A 23,350-nucleotide genomic window follows, 5' to 3' on the forward strand; every position below is an offset into this window, starting at 1 on the left:
TGTGTCCATCTTTGCAAGAAGGTTCCTTTGGTATCCCCAATTTTCTTGAAAAGATCTCTAGTCTTTCCCATTTTCCTCTATTTTTTTGCATTTCTTACCTTTCCTTGCTATTCTCTGGAACTCTGCATTCAGTTGGGTATCTCTTTCCCTTTCCCTATTGCTTGCTTCTCTCGTTTCCCCAGCTATTTGTAAGGTCTCCTCGGACAAGCACTTTGTCTTCTTGCACTGATTTCTTGGATCACAGCCTTGTGTAACTCAAGGAAGCTATGAGTCATACCTTGCAGGGCCACCAAACATAGACGAGTCATGGTGGAAAGTTCTGACAAAACATGGTCCACTGGAGAATGGAATGTGTTCTTGCCCCATGAACCTCATGAACAGTATAGAAAACAGAGGTGAGATTTTATATATAAATATATATATGATTCACTTTGCTATACACCTGAAACTAATACAATATTGTACATCAACTATATTTCAAAAAAATTAAAAATAAGTAAAGAAATTTTCCCATCTAGTATCTTTCCCTGAGTGGAGCACCATGACCCATCTTTGATTAAATATGAAAATGTTTTGAGGAATAGAATGCAAACAGAATCAAAATAAAGAAAATCTTAAAAGATAGTTGCCCAAACTTCATAGACAGTATCACATTTCTTTCTCAGATTGTTTATGATTTTTTTAGTCTATCCTGCAGTGTACAGGAGAAGGCAATGGCACCCCACTCCAGTACTCTTTCCTGGAAAATCCCATGGATGGAGGAGCCTGGTAGGCTGCAGTCCATGGGGTCTCGAAGAGTCGGACACGACTGAGCGACTTCACTTTCACTTTTCACTTTCCTGCATTGGAGAAGGAAATGACAACCCACTCCAGTGTTCTTGCCTGGAGAATCCCAGGGATGGGGGAGCATGGTGGCTACCGTCTATGGGGTCACACAGAGTTGGACACGACTGAAGTGACTTAGCAGCAGCAGCAGTGTACAACTATGCAATAATCCTTAATTTCACAACTTAACATCAATGTTTCAAATGTACATACATATTGAATAATAGAATGAAAGGGTATGAGATGATATGCAAGGAATGACTAAAAGGAACAGAGTCTTAGAGAATAACCACCACCCGCTGTTCTGTGTGCAGTTATAGCCAGAGCAAAACAATAGTGTGTAACCAAAGTGAGCCTCGGAGGGAAGAATTTCATGGAAAACTGAATGAATAAAAGTTAAAAGACTTTAGTTCTGAAGTGGTTGAGGCCATCCGTCAAACAGCAGAAGCCGAGTAGTAAGTGGTCTTACTGGGGAGCTTGACTGTTTGGGGTTGAAAAACGGAATGTGAAGAACTCCTTTTCCTGAAGAAATATCCAGGAAGTAATGCAGGCAAATTCAGGCAAAACTAGTGGGTCGCTTCAATTAGGACTATAATAAACTTCTATAAATGGAGATATGAAATTTATAATTGGGGAGTTCATTTATTAACCAAAATTCATGGACTGGAAGTGTGAACTCAATCTGTGACTCTTTACCTGAGATTGCTGCTACTGCTACTGCTGCTAAGTCGCTTCAGTCGTGTCCGACTCTGTGTGACCCCATGGACGGCAGCCCACCAGGCTCCTCCGTACCTGGGATTCTCCAGGCAAGAATACTGGAGTGGGTTGCCATTTCCTTCTCCAATGCATGAAAGTGAAGTCGCTCAGTCATGTGTGACGCTCAGCGACCCCATGGACTGCAGCCTACCAGGCTCCTCCATCCATGGGATTTTCCAGGCAAGAGTACTGGAGTGGGGTGCCATTGCCTTCTCTTGAGATTGGATTATGATAATTGGATTAAGTAAATTTTTGAAGGTTTGGCTTCGATCCTTGGCATCTAGATTTACAATTCTTGAGAAATCTAATCACACGTTCCTATACCTTTGTGCAGGGTTGATAACCCTATCACTTTGAGGAAGTGGACCTGGTTCAGAGGATATATAAAGCAACCAGCAAAGATCCAAGCTCATTCTTCTTCAGAGCCCAGAGCTGTTGCCTTTGGAATTGACTGTACCGTGGAGACTTGAACCTGTTTGCCACCAGGAAGTGAGGAACTAAATTCTGAACTGAATTTAACAGAGTTACTTACTGAACAAGACAGAAGACTTCTGTAACAGTACTGAGGTGAGTTCTAATCCAGGTACAATGAATTTGAGCTATGTACAGTTAAAAATGAAACTTTAATGGTAATCATGGATAGAAAAGCTATTTTTTTTGTCTTCCAGTGATATCTATTTTTAAGCCCTGCATCAAACATTTGTTCCATATGTGATTTTTAGACAAGTAACATTTTACCCATAGTATGTCAAGTATTTTATTTATAAACTGGGGGTAAAAATTAGTGAATATTGCTGAAAATACTAAAATGGTTAAATCATATAACGGGAGCTAACCCAATGCCTAAAAACAATTTTCCTGGGGATGGTTTTGACCACCGCCTCCTGTACAGTGTTATGAATTTCCATCCATAGTTCTACAGGAACATGGTCACTTCTTACAAACAGCTGAGAAAAGAAGAGAAGCAAAAGGCAAAGAAAAAAAGGAAATATATATCCATCTGAATGCAGAGATCCAAAGAATAGCAAGGAGAGATAAGAAAGGCTTCCTAAGTGATCAGTGCAAAGAAATAGAGGAAAATCATAATGGGAAAAAAAATAGAAATCTTCAGGAGCTATCAAGGGAACACTTCATGGAAAGAAGGGCACAATAAAGGACAGAAATGGTATGGACCTAACAGAAGCAGAAGATATTTTGAGGAAGTGGGAAGAATACACAGAAGAACTATACAAAAAAAAAAAAAAAAAAAAAAAAAAGATCTTAGTGACTCTAATAGCCATAATGGTGTGATCATTCACCTAGATCCAGACATCCTGGAGTGCTTAGTCAAGTGGGCCTTAGGAAGCATCACTGCAAATAAAGCTAGTGGAGGTGATGGAATTCCAGCTGAGCTATTTCAAATCCTAAAAGATGATGCTGTTAAAGTGCTGGTCTCGATAGGCCAGCAAATTTGGAAAACTCAGCAGTGGCCACAGGACTGGAAAAGGTCAGTTTTCATTCCAGTTCCAAAGAAAGGCAATGCCAAAAATGATCAAACTACCACACAAATTGCACTCACCCCACAGGCTAGCAAAGTAATGCTCAAAATTCTCCAAGCCAGGCTTCATGAACCAAGAACATCCAGAGATTCAAGCTGAATGTAAAAGGCAGAGAAACAAGAGATCAAATTGCCAACATCCATTGGATCATAGAAAAGGCAAGATAATTCCAGAAAAATATCTACTTTTGCTTCACTGACTGCACTGAAGCCTTTGACTGTGTGAATCAAGGCAAATGGTGGGAAATTCTTCAGGAGATGGGGATATCAGAACACCTGACCTGCCTCCTGAGAAACCTGTATGCAGGTCAAGAGGCAACAATTAGAAAAGGACATGGAACAGACTGATTCAAAATTGGAAATAGAGTATGTTAGGCCGTATATTGTCCCCCTGCTTATTTAACTTATAGGCAGAGTAGGCCATGTGAAATGCCAGGGTGGATGAAGCACAAGCCAAAATCAAGATTGCCTGGAGAAATATCACTGACCTCAGATATGCAGAGGACACCACCCTTATGGCAGAAAGTAAAGAAGGACTAAAAAGCCTCTTAATGAAAGTGAAAGAGGAGAGTGAAAAACATGGCTTACAACTCAACATTCAGAAAATGAAGATCGTGGCATCTGGTCCCATCACTTCATGGCATAGAGATAAGGAAACAATGGAAACAGCAACAAATTTTATTTTCTTGAGCTCCAAAATCACTGCAGATGGTGACTGCAGCCAAGAAATTAAAAGACGCTTGCTCTTTTGAAGAAAATTTATGACCAACCTAGACAGCATATTAAAAAGCAGAGACATTATTTTGCCGACAAGGTCCATCTAGTCAAAGCTATGGCCTTACCACTAGTCATGTATGGATGGGAGAGTTGGGCCATAAACAAAGCTGAGTGCCAAAGGATTGATGCTTTTGAACTGTGGTGTTGGAGAAGACTCTTGAGAGTTCCTTGCACTGAGAGGAGATGAAATCAGTCAATCGTAAAGGAAATCAATCCTGAATATTCAATGGAAGGACTTGTGCTGAAACTGAAGCTTCAATACTTTGGGTAACTAATGGGAAGAACTCATTCATTAGTTAAGACTCTGACTCCAGGAAAGATTGAAGGCAGGATGAAAAGGGGATGACAGAGGATGAGATGGTTGGCATCCCAGACTCAATGGATATGAGTTTGAGCAAGCTCTGAGAGTTGGTTATGGACAGGGAAGCCTGGCATCCTGCAGTCAATGGGTTCACAAAGAGTCAGAAACTATTGACCTATTGAACTGAACTGAAGAGGTGGTGAAGGACCTCAAAGTTGAGAAGATGAAGGCCTAGCCATTGTCCCTGGAGGTCACTAATTTTATCAGTTTCCTAGGGCTCCCACAACACCCGACCCCACACGGGGTGGCTTAAAACCAGTGTATTCTCTGACAGATCTGGAGGCTGGAAATCAAGGTGTTTGCAGGGCTGTACTCCTTCCAAAGGCTCTGAAAGAATTTGTTTTTTTCTCTTCCAGTGCCAAGTGGCTCCTGGAAATCCTCAAATTATGACATTTAACTTGAATCTCTGCCTCCTTACAGGACCTTTTCTGGTGCATCTAAAACATCCCTCTTCTTTCTCTCATCAGGACACCTGTCAGCAAATTTAGGGTCTGCTCTCTACCCTGGATGGTCTCATCGTGGTACCTTCACCTCGATTATGTCTGCAAAGTTCTAATCTAAAAATAAAGTCACAGAGATACTGGCTATCGGGATTTGGACATAATTTTGGAGAAGAAAAGGGGCACATTTTGGAGAAGGGCATGGCAACGCACTCCAGTATTCTTGCCTGGAGAATCCCATAGACCGAGGAGCCTGGCGGCTACAGTCCATGCGGTCACAGAGGGTCGTACAACTGAGTCACTAGCACAATGGGTGCATTAACTCACTACTTCATGAACAGAATGAAAGAATGCTGTCCTAAATTCAAGGGGTCTCAGATTTTTCTGGGGAAAGTAAAAACCTCAATATTTTTTCTTTATTTGTACATAGATTATATGCAATAGAGAGAGAAATAGTTAAAGCAAGGTTTCAGATTTGTGAGGTTTTGTCCAGTGAATTCCTTTGAGATTTTTTCAAGGTTAGAATTACTGGGTCAAAGGCAAATATACTTTTTAAGGATTTGAATGCATATATACAAAACATCCTAAAGTCCATCGGCTGGTTGGATCACCTAGTGGTCAAAGAGATTCTCAAGAGTCTTCTCCAACACAAAAGTTCAAAAGCATCAGTTCTTCAGTGCTCAGCTCTGTCTTTATAGTTCAGTTCTCACATCCATACGTGACTACTGGGAAAACCATTGCTCTGACTAGAGGCACCTTTATTGGCAAAGAAGTATCTCTACTTTTTAATATGCTGTCTAGGTTGGTCATAACTTTTCTTCCAAGGAGTAAGTGTCTTTTAATTTCATAGCTGCAGTCACTATCGGCAGTGATTTTGGAGCCCCCCAAAAATAAAGTCTGTCACTGTTTCCCCATCTATTTGCCATGAAGTGATGGGACCAGATGCCACGATCTTCGTTTTTTGAATGTTGACTTTAGGCCAACTTTTTCACTCTCTTCTTTCACTTTCATCTAAGAGGCTCTTTAGTTCTTTGCTTTCTGCCATAAAGGGTGGTGTCATCTGAGTATCTGAGGTTATTGATATTTCTCCCGGCAATCTTGACTCCAGCTTGTGCTTCATCTAGCACAGCGTTCCTCGTGATGTATTCTGCATAGAAGTTAAATAAGCAGGGTGACAATATACAGCTTTCATGTACTCCTTTCCCTATTTGGAACTTGAACGTTTTAGAAGTTTTGTTTTTTTTTTTTTCTCTAATAGTGAATCTGCTAATATTTAACCTTAATTTTGCATTATAAATAATGCAACATTTATTGATTCCCTTAATTTTTATGGGTGATAAAATATTTTATTAAAACTAATTAGAACTACTGACCTCTGCAAACTATTTATGTGAATGTCATGTATGTAATAAAAATAGCTGTGCTTTTTCATGAGCAGTTCATCAAAAACTATGAATTATATAGAGAGAGCAAAACATTTATTTTTAGCAAATCCCATCTACTAACTACCATGGAATCCTCCAAAAAGTTTAGCAATCCAGTGTATATTTTGATATATGATTTCAGCTGTGCCTGTGCACATCCATAAGTAAAAGTATATACCCCAAATGATGCCATAGTTATTGACTGTTTTTCAGAGCTAAGTGTCAAAATATTTCACTGATTTAGGTTTTCCAAATGATGTCCTACTGTTACATGTTTCACAAGTATTAGTTGCCAAGTATATTTATATATAATTTTGGAAATAGAAGAAGTCAATTTCAAGACAGTTATGAAATCTGTTATTGAAAACATTCTTTGGCCTATTAACTAGTCATTTCAAGCCAGATATGCTTTTGACCATGTTGGGTTGAATCAAATTGTTCTCAACAATGCAACTGTATTTTAAAAAATGCAATGTTCCTATTTAATCACTCTAAAATCAGAATTAAATCAATCATTAATGCCAGAATTTGGAGCCTCTTTTTCTCAAATTCTTAAACTAATCTACAATAATTATTCATATTTTTATCTATTCTACACACTGGTAGAATTTGGATTAGAACTGAAGGGGTTTTAATGACCATTGTAAATTTGGTATGTTATTAGACCCTAGAATTTGTGAATAAAGGGCAGAAATTATCAAATCATAGAAGGAAACATATTCAAATATCTTAGTAAACTATAATCAAATATGGAGGGAATTTAAGGAGAATGCAGGATCTTTAAAATCTGAGAGGAATGGGTGTTCAATATAAAATCAGTGATGAGGACTGGGACTTAAGTTGTAGACTCTATTAACATAGAGAGATTAGAAAGAGATTCTGTGCACTGAGTGCTGATTGGGTTTATCCAAGGGAACTGTGGTAATCTAATCAGGAAGGAGCCTCAAGGGTCCTGATAGTTGGATCTCAGATGCACTGTTTCTTCTGTTCAGACTTGCTGTGAGTTGGCTGGACCGTGGTCAACTCTGAAAGTTACAGCTGCTGACCCATCCAGAGAACATAGAACTCCTGACTGGTTGGGACTGATTTTCGTACTGATATTGAGGAGACCAAATCTATAGCTTTCTGGTGAGTGAATTGTTCTGAGTAGATGGATTCATATGTCTTTCCCTCAATAATTAAAAAGAATAATTTTAATTTAGCAGTCACAGGCTAAAGAATTTCTTAAGCAAATGAAAAATCTAGTTCATAAGAATTATGTTATTACTTAGAATTCACTCTGAAACTATAGGCTTACCTTCAAATCATTGGAATTTGTGAATGAACATGAGTGATTCTATGAACTTATGATTCCATGATATAAAAGGGAACTTTGAGTTTCTTGATGGGAGGTCCTAGACTGTTTTTCCATTTAGCATTATACCTAAAATTTGATTGAGAAACTGTGCTGTAGAACATGAAGAGTAATATATTTGTAAGGAGAATATGTGTAAGGATTTCTGCCTTTAAATTGTCCAATAGCAATCCAGACCTGATGATGGCTCTCAAAACAACATTGGTAACACACCAAATACCTGAAAGAAAAAGAAATTCTGCACTCACTCTGATATAGAAGTGAAAACTTTTATTAACTTCAGTCATTTATTTTGAAGCACAATATATTAGATGGCTGGCTTCCCTGGTGGCTCAGGGGAAAAGAAGCTGCCTGCTAATGCAGGAGACACAGGTTTGATCCATGGATCTCAAGGGCCCCTGGAGAAGGAAATGTCAACCCACTCCAGTATTCTTGCCTGGAAAATCCCATGGATAGGAGCCTGGTGGGGCTACAGTCCAAGGGGTTTCAGAAGAGTCACACAGGCCTCAGGGACTAAACAACTACAATATTAGATGGAGCTGTGTGTTTATTGATTGATGGATTTGATGAATTTGGCTGCACCAGATCTTTCTTGCACCTTGAGGGATCTTTAGATGGGGCATGCAAACTCTTAGTCACCACACAGGAACTCTGTGTCTTGGCAGGTGAACACTTTGCTGTGGAATATGGACTCTAATTCCCTGAGGAAGGACCAAATGCTGGTCCCGTCCACCGGGAGCACAGAGTCTTAGGCACTGAACCTCTGAGGAAGTCCCAGAACTGATATTATTGTAACCTGGAATTTGTATGTTTCCAAACGGGAACACTTTTCTGATAGTAGAGCAAATCTGATATGATTGGGAGTATGCTGATGTGCTAATCAAAGAAATGGATTTCCCCTTACATTAAGGTCACTTAAATTGAACAGTGACATTGTCAAAGAGAAGAGAAAATTCAATTGTTAGAGTTCTCAGAACTGAAAGTTGTAGTTAAAGATAAATATTATGCTTAAGAGTCATTTTTATTAGAGATAGAAGGGACTGAGTTTTAATAGTATAAAATAGAACATTGAACGTAAGTACCTTTGTTTAGAGTAGATAACTGTGTGTGATACACTGTGTGTGATGTGTCATTGTTTCTCAGGTTGCTCTGTCAGAGGCAGTCAGAAGACTCCTCTTGTGTGAGTGCAGGAGACACGTGCAGAGAAGGGCTTCCCCTGCCAGTGCCTGAAGTAGCTGCGCCTCCTCCACAGGTCAGTGTTCCTATTTGTTCATTTCTATGAGCTTCCGATGGACATGTTTTGTTATCTTTATATCTCAGCCAAAACAGAGAGTCCCTGCTTATTGTGAAGTAGTGAACTGAAAGTCGCTCAGTCGTGTCTGACTCTTTGTGACCCCGTGGGCTATCCAGTGCATGAAATTCTCCAGGCCAGAATACTGGAGTGGGTAGCCTTTCCCTTCTCCAGGGGATCTTCCCAACCCAGGGATCAAATCCAGGTCTTCCGCATTGCAGGCGGATTCTCTACCAGCTGAGTCACAAGGAAAGGTCTTGTTGTATACAGTTGTATTTAATATGCCTTATTATAATGTCTATTGACCTCCCCAGAAATGAAACATTGACCACTTAAACTCTTTTACAATCCTTACATACACATGTTTACCCTTCTCCTCTCTTCATCTTCCCTTTGTACTTCTATGACATGTTTCTTAGATGAATTATATCTATTATCATCTCACTGCACATTCAGTCTATGGCCTTCTGGACTTTTCTTAGAAGAGAGCTAGGCTCAGAGTCCTAAGGAGTATTACTGTTCTAGAGAAGATTGCATTCACAGTAACATTGAGCAGAAAGTACAGAATTCCTGTCTACATCCTGCCTCCCCAGAATAAACATGCATTTTCCCCCCATTATCACATTATGTTTCAGAGTGGTGTGTTTATTATGACTTAGGAACCTCCACTGACACTTCATTATCACCCAAAGTCTATGGTTTCACATTAGTGTTCACTCTTGGTGTTGTGCATTCTGTTAGTTTTCACTGATACACGGTGACAAGTATCCAGCTTTATAATATCCAGAAGTGTTAGACTGCTGAAAGTCATTTGTGATCACCTATTCATCAGACCCACCACCCTAACTGCTGGGAAGCAAAGTTTATTTCACTGTCCTCATATATTTCTCTTCTTTTCCATATATTCCTCTTTCCGGGAATGTCTTATATTTGGACTCATGAAATATGTATGCTTTTCAGCTTAGCTCCATTCACTTAGAGATATAAATAAAATAATACTCCTTCTCTGTTGCTGGCTTGATCGCTCATTTATTTTAGAACTGAGTACTATTTCTTGGCCTTGATATACCAGAGTTTCTTTATCCATTCATCTTGGTGGCTTTCAAGTTTTGTAATTATGCCCAAAGTGGCTATAAACATCCCATTGCAGGTCTTTTTTTCTTTTTTATGGATATAGATTTTCAAATAATTTGGACAAATACAAAGGAGCATGAGTCCTGACTTATGTGGTAGGAGGATATTTAGTTTAGTAACAAATGGGGCTTATTCTCTTTCAGAAGGCTTGTACTGTTTCTCATCACCTTAGGAAATGACTCCAATTTCCTGATATCCATCCTCAGTACTTGGTCCTTCTTTGGGATTTTGACCTTTCTTGTCCGTGTGCTGTGGTATCTGATTGCTATTTTAAAGCCCTCTTGCTTGTCAAAAATTTCAATTTTTAACTTCCCTTCCTTTTCTCTCATCCTTTGTCCCGTGAGTGAGTCCTCAGGCTCTTGTTCATTTCTGTGTAAAACCCAATGTGGTGAGACTGGAAGGCAAGTTGGGGTCAGGCCTGAGGATTTTTAATTGTGAAAAGAAGCTTCATAATGCTCAACAGGACTCTCAACTCAGATTTTCAGAGATTTTTCATTTACGTTCTTGAGGGTAAATGAAATGACAGAAGGGACGTATCCCAAGTGGCCTGTGCTTCTCTCCTGTGTCACATAGGAGAGTAACTTTCCTTTTCTTTCTCCACAGAAACAGAGGATCGCACATACTGCAGGACTTTAGAAATAACTCACCTTCTGAATCTTGAGAGTGAAGCAGCTGAAGATTCTGCTGAGGTGTCTGAACTGCTGGGATCACATAAGTGTCCCCCAAACCTAGAAATGGCTATGGCTAAATGCCAAGATGACTGGTCCAAGGAAGACATTGTGCGGTTACTGGAAAGTATGGAGAAAAGCATTCCATCCAGTGATGGGCACACGTTCAAATCAACCCAGTCAGTGATGGACTGGGAAAAAGTAGCTTTTAAAGATTTTTCTTGGGAAATGTGCAAACTCAAATGGTTAGAGGTTTCCCATAAGGTGAGAAAGTTTCGCACGCTGAAAGAATTAGTCCTGGAAGCTAAGGAGAATGTTAGCAATCCTTCCAAAAAACACAAGAAAACACAGAAAACACAAGAAAACACCAGAAAACACAAGAAACATGCTTATTTGTTCCAGAAATCCCTGACGGCTTACCAGCACATTTCCCAAGTGATGCGACCTCAGTACATCCAAAAACACCCCAAGATAAGCAACCAGGAGCTGACCAGCGTTCTTTCTGAGGAGCACAGGAAGGTGCCTGAGCAGTTGAGGGTGAAACAGTCAGGATCTTGAGAAAGAGAAAAAGGATATTAGGGAGAAGATAGCTCTGTTCAGAGCACAGCACCCTGATGTAGTCCCAAACCCTGAGAAATCTGGTGTCCCCCAAAGAAGTGAAATGAAAGGGCCAGAGAAGTTTCAGGAGAATGTTGAAAAAGTGAAGTCTCCCCCAGAAAAGAGTTTACCCATGCAGTGGAAATTCCATGGAGAGCCCAAGAAGCCCCCGATGAATGGCTATCACAAGTTCCACCAGGATCTCTGGTCGAGCAGGGAGCTGAAAGTGGTGCTCCCGAGGGAGCGCATGGTGGAGATCAGTAGACGCTGGCAGCGGGTCCCCCAGGACCAGAAGGAGCTTTATAAGAAGCAGGCGGAGGGACTGCAGACGCAATACAAGGTGGACCTTGATCTCTGGCTCAGGACTCTGTCTCCTGAAGAATATGCTGCTTACAGAGAGGCGACCTATGCTAAGTGTAAGAACATAAGCATGAGGGGGGTGCTGAACCCCAAGATTAGAAGGATGGGTCTGCAATCCCCATCATCAGGGAATCTGCAAGGAAGACTTAGAGAGGACCCGGGGCTTCAGGCTGCAGAGTTAGCATCATCAGACATGACTGGAGAACATTCTCCTGCCTCAGGGAGATCAGAAGAAAATGAGGAAGAGGAGAAAGGCAGCTGCTGGTCAGCCCCCAGCAGTGAGGATGAAGATGGATATTCTGAGGCGGAGGACCATGGCTCCAGCTCATCATCCTCAGGGGACTCCTCTGCCTTGGATTCCAACTGAATTTAGTTCACAACCTGAAGAGACAGAACTTTCAGCAAAACTCCATGGGCTCTTCTCTGCATGCCTTTTCATTGCCTTCTTTCCCTCCCTCTTCATACAAAGTGGGACCTGTTGGAAAGAATGAATTTTGTACTGTAATTTCTAGCCTTTCCATCCACCCCATGTTCACCCTGAGAGAGTCAATGCAATGACGCCTTGTGGAATAAACCCTGAGCTGTCTGGACTGCAGGGCACCCTGGACTAGACTGAGCTCCCTGAACTGGAAAGGTTTGCTCTCCTCACCCTCTGCGGGCCAGATGTGTGAGGGGCTCTAGGGGCCTGTGAGCCCCTTCTCTGTGACCTTGTCCCTCAGGACTCAGGCAGTGAGCTGGGTAAGGCTCCAGTACTCTTGCCTGGAAAATCCCATGGACGGAGGAGCCTGGTGGGCTGCAGTCCATGGGGTCTCGAGGAGTCGGACACGACTGAGCAACATCACTTTCACTTTTCACTTTCCTGCATTGGAGAAGGAAATGGCAACCCACTCCAGTGTTCTTGCCTGGAGAATCCCAGGGACGGCGGAGCCTGGTGGGCTGCCATCTATGGGGTCGCACAGAGTCGGACACGACTAAAGCAACTTAGCAACAGCAGCAGCAGCAGGAGACTTGCCTTAAAGAAAGCTGTCAGTCCCTGATGTCTCTGGCCCTTCTCTCTAAAGTGAGGAGCTGGCCCTTCCTTACCTTCAAAGTGGGGCAGGCACGTGGACAGCAGCATTTCCATGTGTGTGCATCCTGTGAACTGTCCATGAGATTTTCTTACTGATCAAAACCTCAAAACTAAAAATGTGTAACCCCTCCACCTGAATTAGCTTTTCCTTAAAACCAGCCTCCTTTGACCCAGTGGCCCTGAGTTTTCAGGCCATGTCTGAATTTCTGCAGGTTTCTGCCCCACCGCCTTCCTCCTGCTCCAGGTTGTAAGTGAATCATGTTTTTACCATAGACTCAAATTGCATGGGCTTCCCTGGTGGCTCAGACAGTAAAGCGTCTGCCTGCAATATGGGAGACCCGGGTTCGATTTCTGCATCAGGAGGATCCCCTGGAGAAGGAAATGGCAATCCACTCCAGCACTCTTGCCTGGAAAATCACATAGATGGAGGAGCCTGATAGGCTACAGTCCACGGGGTCGCAAAGAGTCAGACACGCCTGAGCGACTTCACTTTCACTTTTCACTTTCAAATTGTATTATATTATGACTTTTATAGTTTGTGTGTCACTATTTTAATTCACAGTTATTAAACTGGGAATTCATCTACCACTGACACATTTTTATTATTTTGGTTTATTGATGTATTTGCAACTGTATTTAAAGCTGGTGCCATCTCATTAAACTTTTTTTTTTCTAAACGTTGCTGACTATTTTCATTTTTTATTCTCGTGGGCAATTAGTATCACACAAGTATTCTTGTATATGAAAAGTGTTGAATTTGGAGACTTCCTGTTCATCCATGATGTCTTAGTGGAGTATTTTATTCCTCATGAATATACAGTTGGGGAACTACTGTAGAGCACATGGAACTCTGCTCAAATTTGTGTGGCAGCCAGGATGGGAGGGAAGTGTGGGGAAGGATGGGCACAGGTATATTCATGGCCAAGCCTCTTTGCTCTTTACCTGAAATTACCAAATTACCAGAATATTATTACTTCGATCCTCTCTCTCTTTTTCTTTCTTTCCTTCTGTCTTTCTTTCTTTTTTTTACAGATTAATTCCTTATTTTTCAATGAGCTCAGTCTTCTTGCTGTGCAGGGCATGTTTCCAGTTAGGGGAAGCTGGGGCAACTCAGTGCTTGGGCTCCTCCCTGGGGTGGTTTCCCAGGTTTTGGAGCAGGGCCCTAGAGCAATGGCTCAGTAGTTGTGATACATGGGCTTTGGTGCTCCAGGGCCTGTGAGATCTTCTGGGACGAGGAATCAAACCTATATCCCCTGCATGGGAAGGTAGATTCTTAACCACTAGACCAACAGGGAAGACCTACCACAGAATTATAACTGGCTATACTGTAATACAAATAAAAATTGTTTAAAGAAACAGGCAGGAAAACACAAATACCAGATGAATATAGGCTAAAATTCTGAATTTTCTAATAGAAGAAGACAACATTCGTCAAAATACTAAAATATATATTTATCTGTTGCTTCACATATACATGAACTGGGAATGAAACTCCAGTCCTATAGGATCTAATTTAAGATTAAGATTTTGTGCTTCCAAAATGACTTGCTCACAGTTCATTCACACCCACAAAATGTTAAGTGGATTTCTTTCCCCTAGGAAAATCTAAACATATCTTTTGGTTGAAAAGACTCACGGAGGAAAGCAGGAAGCACTGCCCAGTGCCTGCCAGACAGCTTCTCCCTTTTATCCTAGAAATAAAATTGAAGCCAGGAGTCTAGAACTCAACCCCAGAGATACTTCTGCCTCTTCGGCTGTGGGACCCTGCTGCTCCACGTCATTAGACCTTCCTTCCCAGAACCTGCCCAGCCTGCACTTCTGATCCCTTCCCTGTAGAAGGACAGGTGCGGGGCAGCAGCAGGAGGAGGCAAGCGGGGTCAGGGGCTCACCTCTCAAGATTCTCAGGCTGCCATTTCCTCCTCCAGGAGATCTTCCCATCCTAGGGATCAAACCCAGATCTTCCGCATTCCAGGAAGATTCTTTACCCTCTGAGCCACTGAGGAAGCTCGGGCTTGGCTCTTAAATACTCCCATGAAATAAAATGACTCTACTTTTAGGTGGTGACTCCTGTTTTAGTCGACAGTTTCCATCTAATCCCTGGAACTCAGGTGAGTGGGGACAAGACACTGTGGGCTGGGAAAAGGTCTTGGAAGAGCAGGTCAAATGACAAAAAAATGAACAAACTAAAACAGGGCAAATATGCTTTATTCAGTGATTTTACAGAAGATTGTAGCCAGAAAGGTGTCTTCTCAGGTGGCTCTGAGGAACTGTTCAAAAGTATTAAGGGGAGCCAGAGTGCATAAGGTCATGGGCAGAAAAAACATTCAAAAAGCATCAAAAGATTACAGTGGATGATAACCTTGATACATTTCAAATTAATGATTTTCATGCTTTTAAACAATTGTTATTTATTTATTTTTAGAATCTTATTTATTTGTTTGCTTATTTTGGCTGTGCTGGCTCTTCCTCTCTGAGGGCAGCCTTTTCTGGTTGTGGCGAGCAGGGGCTACTGTCGAGCTGAAATGTGTTGACTTCTCCTTTTGATGGCGTCTCATCGCAGAGTCTGGGACCAGGGTGTGGGCATTAGTGGTCATGGCCCCCAGGCTCTAGTCAGGTGCTCAGTAGTCGTGGTGTTTGGGCTTAGTTGCTCCACAGTCTGTGGGGTCTTCCTAGACAGGGATCCAACCTGTATCCCAGGTGCTGACCAAACAATTCTTAACCACAGGCCCCCAGGGAAGTCCCTTTTCATGATTTTCTCTATGAAAAGAGGCAAGAGTCTGGGCTTATTGAAGTCATGTTTATGATATGCATCTTAACTCCCTCAGGACACCGTCCTGTTTTCCTCTCCTTGAACTCCCCTCAGGGCACACTGTCTTGGCGGGGCTGCAGTGGATAATGGCCTTTTAGGGCAACATCCTTTGTTTACTGAAATGACAAGTGAAATATTTAACCCTAAGCAAAAGCTTAGGAGATGACTGGAAGTAGAATTGAGTTGCTGTTCAGTTGCTCTGTCATGTCCATCTATTTGTGACTCCATGGAATGCAGCTTGCCAGGCTTCCCTGTCCTTCACCATCTCCCACAGTTTGCTCAAATTCATGTCCATTGAGTGATGATGCCATCCAACCATCTCATCCTTTGTTGACGCCTTCTCCTCCTGCCCTCAATCTTTCCCAGGATCAGGTTTTTTTTTTTTTTTTTTTTTTTGCATAATGGTATATATTTAACGGTGTTTATGTTTAGTTATTATAAATTAATTAATTTATTTTAATTGGAGGCTAAATACAATATTGTAGTGGTGTTTGCCGTACATTGACATGAAGCGACCACGGGTGTACAGGTGACAAGTAGGCTCTTCCAAACAGGTGGCCAAGGTAATGGAGTTTCAACTTCAGCATCAGTGCTTACAACGAATATTCAGGGTTGATTTCCTTTTGGATTGACTGGTTTGATCTCCTTGCAGTTCAAGGGAATCTCAAGAGTCTTCTCAAGCACCACAGTTTGAAAGCATCAGTTCTTCAGTGCTCAGCCTTCTTTATGATCCAACTCTCACATCCATAGATGACTACTAGAAAAACCACTGCTTTGACTAAAGAAAACACTGCACACACCTGTGCTGTAAAAAGTTCATGATCTCTACAGTGGCCCTGGAGAGTATCACGAAGGTCCTGAATATGGTGCAGCTGGACTGTATCCAGGAGGTGCAAGTGACCTGGATCTGGCATCTGTCCATCCTGGCCACCTTTGCTCCTCTCCTGGGTCAGACGAGCAATGTGCAGAGACCCCGTCTCTCCCGCATTCACAGTCTGCCCGTGAGAAGCAGCAACTGGAAGTTGTTCGATTTCCCCCTCAGTTTCTAAGCTGCACCATCTCCAGTCTCTCTATCTGGACTCTCCCTCCTTGTCTGAACCTGCCTGGACCAGATGCTCAGGTGAGGGTGGACCGCTGCCTGGGAAACACTGAACACAACACTGGCATGTCAAGCACACGGGGTCCTTTGTGTTTCTATCCTGAGCTGTGGTGTCACTTCACCTCAGAAATCAAGGGGGAGGAACAGACAACACACTAGAAATCTCTGGATGGGGCGTTTGGATCCAATGAGGGAAGGCATGGGTTCTTCCTTAGGAAGTGAAAGCTATGTCAGATGACTAAGAAAATAGGTAAGTGAAGAGGGCATTAAAGAACGGACACCACCTCAGACCCAAGTAATCTGAAACAAAAGGTCTGAGGAATTCCCTGGTGGTCCAGTACTTAGGACTCTTCTCTTTTGGGGCTGAAAGTCCAGGTTTGATCCCTGGTGAAGGAAGAATTTTCACAACCTCTGCAGTGTGCACAGAAAAAAAAAATGAAAACAGTAAGTTCAGGAGAGAGACAGAGAGAAAAGCTCTGTGCTTAACAGATTCCTGAACACAATGAACTTGTCTCAAATCACCAGTCCCTAAAAGGGTGCCTTTTGCGCCCAATCAGATCAGATCAGATGCTCAGTCGTGTCCGACTCTTTTCGACCCCATGAATAGCAGCACGCCAGGCCTCCCTGTCCATCAACAACTCCTGGAGTTCACTGAGATTCACGTCCATCGAGTCAGTGATGCATCCAGCCATCTCATCCTCTGTAGTCCCCTTCTCCTCTTGCCCCCAATCCCTCCCAGCATCAGAGTCTTTTCCAATGAGTCAACTCTTCCCATGAGGTGGCCAAAGTACTGGAGTTTCAGCTTCAGCATCATTCCTTCCAAAGAAATCCCAGGGCTGATCTCCTACAGAATGGACTGGTTGGATCTCCTTGCAGTCCAAGGGACTCTCAAGAGTCTTCTCCAACACCACAGTTCAAAAGCATCAATTCTTCAGCTCTCAGCCTTCTTCACAGTCCAACTCTCACATCCATACATGACCACAGGAAAAACCATAGCCTTGACTGGACGGACCTTTGTTGGCAAAGTAATGTCTCTGCTTTTGAATATGCTATCTAGGTCGGTCCTAACTTTCCTTCTAAGGAGTAAGCGTCTTTTAATTTCATGGCTGCAGTCACCATCTGCTGTGATTTTGGAGCCCAGAAAAATAAAGTCTGACACTGTTTCCACTGTTTCCCCATGGGAAATACCCATGAAGTGATGGCACTGGATGCCATGATCTTTGTTTTCTGAATGTTGAGCTGTAAGCTCCACTTTCACATTCATCAAGAGGCTTTTTAGTTCCTCTTCACTTTCTGCCACAAGGGTGGTGTCATCTGCATATCTGAGGTTATTGATATTTCTCACGGCAATCTTGATTCCAGCTTGTGTTTCTTCCAGTCCAGCATTTCTCATGATGTACTCTGCATATAAGTTAAATAAGCAGGGTGACAATATACAGCCTTGATGTACTCCTTTTCCTATTTGGAACCAGTCTGTTGTTCCATGTCCAGTTCTAACTGTTGCTTCCTGACTTGCATACAAATTTCTCAAGAGGCAGATCAGGTGGTCTGGTATTCCCATCTCTTTCAGAATTTTCCACAGTTTATTATGATCCACACAGTCAAAGGCTTTGGCATAGTCAATAAAGCAGAAATAGATGCTTTTCTGGAACTCTCTTGCTTTTTCCATGATCCAGCAGATGTTGGCAATTTGATCTCTGGTTCCTCTGCCTTTTCTAAAACCAGCTTGAACATCAGGAAGTTCATGGTTCACATATTGCTGAAGCCTGGCTTGGAGAATTTTGAGCATTACTTTACTAGCATGTGAGATGAGTGCAATTGTGTGGTAGTTTGAGCATTCTTTGGCATTGCCTTTCTATGGGATTGGAATGAAAACTGACCTTTTCCAGTCCTGTTAACACTGCTGAGTTTTCCAAATTTGCTGGCATATTAAGTGCAGCACTTTCACAGCATGATCTTTCAGGATTTGAAATAGCTCAACTGGAATTCCATCACCTCCACTAGCTTTGTTCATAGTGATGCTTTCTAAGGCCTACTTGACTTCACATTCCAGGATGTCTGGCTCTAGGTCAGTGATCACACCATGGTGATTATCTGGGTCATGAAGATCTTTTTTGTACAGTTCTTCTGTGTATTCTTGCCATCTCTTCTTAATATCTTCTGCTTCTGTTAGGACCATACCATTTCTGTCCTTTATTGAGCCCATCTTTGCATGAAATGTTCCTTTGGTATCTCTGATTTTCTTGAAGAGACCTCTAGTCTTTCCCATTCTGTTGTTTTCCTCTATTTCTTTGCATTGATTGCTGAAGAAGGCTTTCTTATCTCTTCTTGCTATTCTTTGGAACTCTGCATTCAGATGTTTATATCTTTCCTTTTCTCCTTTGCTTTTCGCTTCTCTTCTTTCACAGCTATTTGTAAGGCCTCCCCAGACAGCCATTTTGCTTTTTTGCATTTCTTTTCCAGGGGGATGGTCTTGATCCCTGTCTCCTGTACAATGTCACGAACCTCATTCCATAGTTCATCAGGCACTCTATCTATCAGATCTAGGTCCTTAAATCTATTTCTCACTTCCACTGTATAATCATAAGGGATTTGAAACTTATTGCTCCCAATAAGTTAGTTAATATTTAAGTTATGCATAATTCTGAGAGGATCATAGTGGAGCAGGAGCCAGAGAGCATCCAAAGCTTTAGGTGGTTTGCAGGAGATGCAGAGAGGTAGTGCCAGGCCAAAATGAGACAGGTCATTCTGGGTACTGACCTTCAGGAGGTGGTTAGAAGGACCTTGTCTTAGGGCAAATCACCTATCTGACAAGTTTAGCTCAGCTGTAACCCTGAATTCTCAGACCTAATTGTTTGCTTTCTCCCCAGATGCCCAAGGACCCCCTTGGCCCACCTGGCAGTAACTAACTGGCAGCTTACAGAGTCAGACTTGCCCCATCTGTCCCAGAGCCCAAACATGTGTCAGCTCAAAGGCCTGGATGTGAGTGTGGTCACCATGACGGACTTTAGTCCTGAGATCCTCCACATTCTTCTGGAACAAGTTACAGCCACCCTCCAGGAATGAACTTAGAGTGGTGTGGGATCACAGAATCCAAATGTGAGTCCATTCCGTCTGCCCTGAGCCGCTGTTCAAGCTTGTGACCTTCAGTCTGTGTGGGAATATCCTCTCTGACCATCCTGGAGAAGCTTCTGAGTCACACCACTGGGCTGAGCAAATTAAGTGAGGAGTTTGATCCTACCCCTCAGGAGAGCAGCAGCCCTCATGGAGCCCTCCACCTGGGCTGACTCGTCCAGCTTCAAGATAAACTCATTGAGATTTTGTGGGATTTATGACATCCAAGGTCCATCTGGCTTAGCTCCAGCCTGTGTCCTCACTGGGGCAATAAGACATTCGATCTTGAGGAGCCCTTTCTGTACCACTGTTTCACTCCTGCCTAGTTGGATGCATCTGTCAAAGTTTACTTCTGGTCACCTTCAAGCTAAAATCTAGGCAGCAGACGCATCAGGAATGGAAAACCAATCGATGGTTTCAGACATCATCTTAACATGAAGGGAAAGGAAAGACGATCCTGTGGGGATGCTGGATTGCAATGGGAAATGTAGACTCTGGGAGGTGTTGAAACTTTTGGGGATATGTATTCATACAATCAAATATGCACTTCAATTTTTGGAGCTGCATATGGGTTTGAGATCCACATGTTGGAATTTTCCCTGGGTAGATGCTTCTAAAGCAATTGCCGTAAATAAAGAAACCCCTGTTGAAAACCAACTGCTGCCTTCCCTGATTTAGTACTCTCTTTTTCAGCTTATACCTCAGCAATCTCCAGTTATTGATTTTTAAAAAAAGCACTGTGTTGTCTATGATCCGAAACCTTACAATTCCTGCACATTCTTTCTTCTGTTAAGAGCACCTCTTAGTCCTTTGCTTATTTCTTTGGCTTTCCTGTTCATCACTGTCTCCCAGAGTTTGCCCAATTTCATGTCCATTCCACTGGTGTTACCATCCAGCCATCTCATCCTCTGATGTCCTCTTTTCCTTCTGCCCTCAATATTTCCCAGTATCAGGGACTTTGCCAATGAGTCAGCTGTTCACATAAGATGACCAAAATACTGGAGCTTCAGCTTCGGCATCAGTCCTTCCAATGAATATTCAGGACTGATTTCCTTTAGGATTGACGGGTTTGATCTCCTTGCTGTCCAAGGGACTCTCAAGAGTCTTCCCCAGTACTACAATTTGAAAGAGTCAGTTCTTCAGCGCTCAACTTTTCTTATGGTCCAACTCTCACATAGCCATGTATATGGCTACTGGAAAAACCATAGCTTGACTATACAAAGTGATGTAGGCAAAATGGTGTTCCTGCTTTTTAATATGCTGACCAGGTTTGCCATAGCTTTCTACCCAAGAAGTAAGCATCAGAACTTTATTGTTTTTCTTGCTCACTCTCAGGAAAATGAAACAGATATATTAACAGATATGGAAATTCATATCTGTTAGCATCATGATCAGCATGCTGAAATGTCCAGATGAAATTTCATTAAGATTAATTAAGATGAAATTTCATTAAGATGAAACCACTGGTGATTGCAAAGTTCTGGGAATTTTTGTTGTATTTCCACTCAACTTTCTGTATTTTATTGAATATTCTCTGTTATCAGATTCTTTTCAATGACCAGTGTTGAAAATAAAGCCATAATCCTTTTAGAAAATCTAGAGCAAGCACACAATGAATTGGAGAAATGGAGACAGGGTTTAAACAGCTCACATGAAGAAAGGGAAAGAGGAGCTCAGTTATTTAGATTTCACAGATAAAGAAGCATATACAGTATTTACTTTCTCTGACATAGTTCACTTAGTATAATGCCCTCGAAATTCATCCTGCTTTGTGGAATATGGTAGAATATCTTTCTTTTCATGGCATAATAATACATATATACATGTTTGTATATATATATATATATATATACACATACATACATACATACATATATATACACACACACTTATGAGAAAGAAGTTCATGAGAGATGCTTCTTCTATCTGTAGCATTAGAAAGTGTTTTTATTTGGGAAAAACTAAAAAGTATGGTAAAAAATGGAGTTTTCCTTCATAAGTAATTTTCATGAACATATGTATTTACCAGAAGAGTTATTTCTTCTATATGTTTATATTTGTGGTATTAGCACCTGGCCTAGCATTGATTTACCTCGAGTTGTCATTTTAGTAAATAATAATATTTCACCAAATGCTGATGATAAAGTTTTCTATGGATCATGCATTTATAACCATTTACTGACTTGCCAGTCTCTGTGATCAGTTATGAGACCACAGGGACATTGTTCCTTACCATTTATTGGACAATATCTAACTTGGTAGTTTGTTAAGAAAAAAAAAATTAGTACATATTGGTATTTTACAATCCAGCAATTTTGCTCCTTTCAGATGACTTGAAACATTCTTTCCATGCAAACACAAGCACATGGAAGCTTAGAGCAGCTTTATTCCTCATTGCCAAAGCTTGAAAGGAACCAAGCTGTCCTTTAGTAGGTTAAAGAGCCAATGAACTGTGATATATACAGACAATGAAATGGTATTAAACCATGAAAAGTCATGGAGGAAACCACAATGTCTATTACTAAGTGAAAGAACCAATCTGAGAAGCCTACATACAGTGAGCTCAACCACATGGCATTTTAAAAAAGGTAGACTCAGAGAACAATGAAATAATCAGTATATTTTCCAGGGGTAGAGGTGGAGGAGGGATAAACAGGCAGAGCAGACACTCTGTGTGATTTTACAATGTCCTTATATACTTGGTAGAAGTCATAGAACACACAACACCAAGAGGGAAGCACCATATAAACTCTCCACTTTGCATGGTGATGATATGTCAATGTGGGCCCATCAGTTATAACAAATATACCAGTAGAATGTGGAATGTTGACAGCTGGGGATGCAATGCATGTGGAGGGAGAAGGATTTAGTGGAAACTCTCTGCACCGTGTCTTCTATTTTACTTTGAACACAAAATTGCTCTTCAATGTAAAGTCTACCTTAAAAAGGATAATTGAAATCCAGTTCTGAAATATTATTCTAAATATTTTTAAAGGAACTATTTTTTGAATGATCTTTGAAATCCATTTTAATGAAATTTTTCTTTGGAGACTCCAAATCCACATGCATCCTTTCACTAAATTTCCTTTATAATTTTAAAAGACAGTGTATATCTTCTATGTTTATATAATGTGTGTTAGTCGCTCAGTCATGTCCGACTCTTTGCAACCCCATGGACTGTAGCCTGACAAGCTCCTCTGTCCATGGGATTCTCCAGACAAGAATACTGGAGTGGCTTGTCATTCCCTTCTCCAGAGGACCTTCCTGACCCAGGGATCGAACCCTGCTCTCCTGCATTTCAGGCAGGTTCTTTGCCATTTGAGCTAAGGGGAAGTCCTTATGTTTATAAAAATCACAGCACAAATGCATTTGCTTTACAGCAGATGTTTATAGGATGCTGAACCCCACAGCCCTGCTTGCAACATTAATTCATGTCCTCTGAGCTGATGCACCAGCAGGTCTCCTAGGAGTCCTAAGGCTCAGGATGTCTGTCCCCAGAGAGGAGGGGAATCTTTCCTATGAGCAACTCTTGTCCCTTCCTCTGATGGCTACTAAAGCAGCTTAGGGGAATTCTGATTCTTTCATGGCCTCATGTACGTGCTGAGCCTTCCTTCTTTCCTTCCTGTTATAGGAATGTAGAGTAAGCCTGAGGAATGAGGAATCCTTTGGGTGTCTGCTAGCAAGGGAAAAGAAGGCAAAGACTCATTTATTGAGCTCATACTCTATAACAGGTTC

At 41.7% G+C, this 23,350-nt stretch overlaps 1 protein-coding gene across 9 annotated transcripts in view; it reads left to right on the forward strand.

Annotated features, from left to right (window-relative positions):
* The first annotated feature begins 1,890 nt into the window (after window positions 1-1,890).
* Window positions 1,891-23,350, forward strand: part of LOC129652703 (upstream-binding factor 1-like protein 1) — a 99,589-nt gene continuing 78,129 nt past the window's right edge. For 2 of the 9 annotated variants that reach the window (XR_008714699.1, XM_055581603.1), the window contains exons 1-3: window positions 1,891-2,148; window positions 7,113-7,248; window positions 8,618-8,726. The gene's annotated coding sequence lies outside the window, so the exon portion shown is untranslated. Of the gene's footprint in view, window positions 2,149-2,495; window positions 2,552-7,112; window positions 7,249-8,617; window positions 8,727-10,502; window positions 13,271-19,371; window positions 20,261-23,350 lie in introns of those variants that run through there. The other 7 variants (XR_008714698.1, XR_008714695.1, XR_008714700.1 and 4 more) reach the window with 7 other exon arrangements.

The sequence above is a fragment of the Bubalus kerabau genome, chromosome 5, assembly GCF_029407905.1.
Source record: "Bubalus kerabau isolate K-KA32 ecotype Philippines breed swamp buffalo chromosome 5, PCC_UOA_SB_1v2, whole genome shotgun sequence".
Lineage (NCBI taxonomy): Eukaryota > Metazoa > Chordata > Mammalia > Artiodactyla > Bovidae > Bubalus > Bubalus kerabau.